Source organism: Octopus bimaculoides, chromosome 1 (assembly GCF_001194135.2).
Source record: "Octopus bimaculoides isolate UCB-OBI-ISO-001 chromosome 1, ASM119413v2, whole genome shotgun sequence".
Lineage (NCBI taxonomy): Eukaryota > Metazoa > Mollusca > Cephalopoda > Octopoda > Octopodidae > Octopus > Octopus bimaculoides.
Window position 1 is genome coordinate 28,077,517 of NC_068981.1, and position 4,251 is coordinate 28,081,767.

Sequence of the window (4,251 nt, forward strand, 5' to 3'; positions counted from 1 at the left end):
AGGAAGAAAGAGTGAGAGAAGGTTGTGGTGAAAGAGTACAGTAGGGTTGGCCACCATCCCCTGCCGGAGCCTCGTGGAGCTTTAGGTATTTTCGCTCAATAAACACTCACAATGCCCGGTCTGGGAATCGATACCGCGATCCTATGACCGTGAGTCCGCTGCCCTAACCACTGGGCCATTGCGCATCCACAGAAAAGTTAATAACTTATGTCAAATGAGTTGGTAGGACTTCGGTCTTGTCAAAGACAAACCTATTAACCAGCAAGCTCCTGTGTTGTCCCTTTGCGATCCTATGACCGTGAGTCCGCTGCCCTAACCACTGGGCCATTGCGCCTCCACTATGTTATACGAGGAAGTTCTGATAGGAAATACAAGAGGATTAGTTAATTATGATTTTATTCAACATATACCCTCTCAGATTCACACACGTATCGCAGCGGTCCTCCAGTTTTTCTAAGCCCTGTAAAAGAACTCAGAAGTTTGGGTCTCCAACCAGACCTTTCACGACACCCTTAAAACCAGGAACTTTTCAGTACCCCCTCATACACTCGTGTACCGGATGTGTATAAGCAGTTATTCTGAATGATTATTCGGAAGGAAAAAAAATCTAACTTAAGTTTCACAACGAAAATTTCCTCAGTTCTTTCTCTAAATATATGCATCGTTTCTGAATCCCTTATGAGGTCACTCACAAATACCCCAGCGGACCCAGGTTAAATGAAGTCCTTCAACTCTTTAACTGCTCATCTACCAGATGGCAATCTCATACAAATTCTGTAACCGCATAACTACCGAACTCGTGGCTCTTGTAGCACAATATCAATACAGATTTGAAGGATGCGTGAACGGTACTAGATTTGCAGAAATCATATCCACTATAATAATAAACCATGCTGCTATGTGGGAAAGTTTGTTGAGCGTTTAACAAGGAATAGTTGTATAAATCCTGCGGCTCCATGGATGCTACGTATGTATTGATTTGTCTTTTCTTTGTGGCGTATCCATGAGTGGAGATGTGATGAGCGTACTTGGAGCAAATCAATCCAGGCATAACAGAGATAATTAAGTTATTGTCTCTTCTATGTCATCAACCAGCGACGAAAAGGGCCTACAAAATATTTCTTGCAATATCATACTTCAGCTTAGTTTTCTTTTTATTATCTGTTTATGTTTTAAGAGGTATGGGTTAGGGACTTGTTTGATTCTTTTCGCTACATATCACTGTCTATGGTAGCGAAATCATACGTAACTATCAAATTGATGAAAAGCAGTTGGAATTAAGAAACAAAAGTAGATTACGTAATAGAAAAAAAACTCCTGAGTTAATTCTCCTTTAGTTTATCAGTGGAGACTCGTGGCTTAGTGGTTAATGTGTTAGACTCATGATCTTAAGATTGTGGTTTCAGTTTCTGGACCAGGTGATACATTTTGTTCTTGAGCAAAACACTTCATTTCATGCTGCGCCATTCCACTCAGCTGGCAAAAATGAGTCATCCTGCGACGGACCTGCGTTCCGCCCAGGGCTGAGGGTGGAATATATGCGCCACGGAAACTGGAACACCGGCCCTATGAGGCTATATGATTCAGGAAGGATTTCTATCTTACCAGCAATTTTGTTTTTCGCTGCCTCACTATTGAGCTGATTACACTATAGAGCTGTAATCAGTTAAAAATCATACGATTTTATACCAACTTTCAATAAGAGAGTCTTCAACAGGTATCTGGCCGTTGATATATACAAGAAAGCAAAGTCTTCAGTTTCTTAATGGGTTGTTGGACAGAATCTCAACATCTAATGACTAACTTCATCTTGTCAATTTTCGATATCCTCATGAGCTACAGAAGAACAAAAGTTGATATTAAACTATTGATTAAGCAGATGTCGATTATATCTTTTGAGTACAGGTAAGAATTTTAAGAATATCTGATTCTTCTTCCCGACACATAAATGAATTTAAGGAATATTTTGTTAAGGTTATTTCTACATATATTCTAAAGAAATTATATCTGGCTACAATGTTTCGTATCGAGATGTCAGATGTAAGAAAACAATGAGATCGAGGACAAAATGTATATAGTATATTATGGTTGCATAACGAAATACCACATATCTATAAATCATTAGAATTTGGGGATGTTCTGTGCTGCTTTGTGTTTACAGAAACAAGGACAGCCCACAGTGGTTTTAAATTAACGGCACAGAGATAATCCTAAGATTAAACATAGATACAAGTTATTTCATTAGAATGATAAAACATATATCAGTGACAAACCACCACCACCCCTGCCAAAAAGAAAATACGAAAGAATGAGTGGGAATAGAGAGGAAAATGACAATACGTGCATATCAGCAGCAGCAGCAATTTTACAACTTCTACTAACGCGGTAGTCTGCCAGGAAGTTTCATGCGTTTCCAAAGTACACTTGTACCACATTGTCAAATTTGACAAATGAATCTACGAACCAGAAATAGAAGTCAAATTTTCCTGAAAATAAAAAGGTATATCATCTTTAAAAAATGGATGAGTTTGTCTGGGGTAGAAAATTCCAGAAACAAATATTCATTTCTAGTCTAAGCACAAGGCCCGAAATTTTTGGAAAGGGGGCTAGTCGATTAGATCGACCCTAGTACGCAACTGGTACTTAATTTATCGACCCCGAAAGGATGAAAAGGGCAAAGTCGACCTCGGCGGAATTTGAACTTAGAACGTAAAGACAGACGAAATACCGCTAAGCATTTCGCCCGGCGTGCTAGCGTTTCTGCCAGCTCACCGCCTTTCTAGAAAAATTATTGTGATGGTCATGGCTTGAATGATCTGCTTCATGAGTCTAGACGTGCGATTAAACAACAACACTTTTATAATCATTAGCTTTATCTTCCCTCTATACACAGCTTTGTTTCAACATTTTCTTGTATTTCATTTTAATTGCTTTGTAAAATACTGCAGCTCATGATTTTTCCTTTGATGAATAATTAAGGGATTAATTATAACGAATTGCCAGGTGTTAAGGCGTTGGTTAGATTATCTCACTGAATTTATTACGAATGACTGTGCTTTGACTTCAAAGCCTGCCGAAGTCGATCTTCCTTGGTTATGAAACGATTTGACCCAGCCGTTTTGGCGCCGCTTATTTGACATCTTTGTTTCGATGCTCATTTATTTACCATCAAACATCCTTATGTTTCTTTCGTCTTAATGTTCTTTCTTGTTTTCATGCCCCACCTCTGTCTCTCTCTCGCCCTATTCTGTGGTTATTTACTGGTGCATATTTCTGCGTTTGAGGAGAAAGAAACTGTTTATTTCAATTGTGTCCGATTAGTAATTATAATTTCTCTCTCTGTCACTCACTCACTCGCACGAGAAAACACTAACAATTTCTAATTGGTAGCATATTTTGCACACGCGTGGGATATTCGAATGGATAATATTGGTTTCAAATTTGGCGCAAGGCCAGCAGTTTCCGGCAGAGAGTAAATCGATTACATTGACAGCCTGTGCTCTGTTGATACTTATTTATCGACCTCGAAACGATGAAAAGCAAAGTTGACCTCGGTGGAATTTGACATCAGAATGTTACGACGATCGAAATGTCGAGAAGCATTTTACCCAGTGTGCTAACGATTCTGCCACCTCACCACCATTCGAATGACGAATAGAGAATGTCAAAAAATATATATAATAAATAAAACAAAAATCATTAAAAAAATTGACAGCAAAATAAAAGATATCATCATTCTGTATTATCAAAATTTATGCTATATAAAGGAATTTTCCAAAATTTACATTTATCGATGTTGTTTACTCAATTCTAAAGAGAGAAGTAAGTTTGAAACTGGATACTTCATTATAGGAATAATTCAGAGAACGAAAGATTTTAAGTAAAATTGTGTGTGCGCGCGCGCATGTGTATGAAAGGAGCTCTAACTTTTTACTCATAGTAAAACAGAGGTATTGCCATGTGTAAGAAATTATTTATCTAATATGTGTGTGAGTGTGTGTGTGTATTTATATGTATGCATGTATGTGTGTGTATATATATATGGGAGAATATACAAAAAATAACAACAGACGAGGACAGGTGGTGTAAATAACAAAAGTATATATTAGTATGACGCTCGGGAATACGGAAAGTCTTTGACGTTTCGAGCTACGCTCTTCAACAGAAAGAATACGGAGACAAGGAGAAAAACACGGAGAAAAAAAATTGAATAGTGTTCAGTCAACGGTCAATCATAATAATGGTATATAT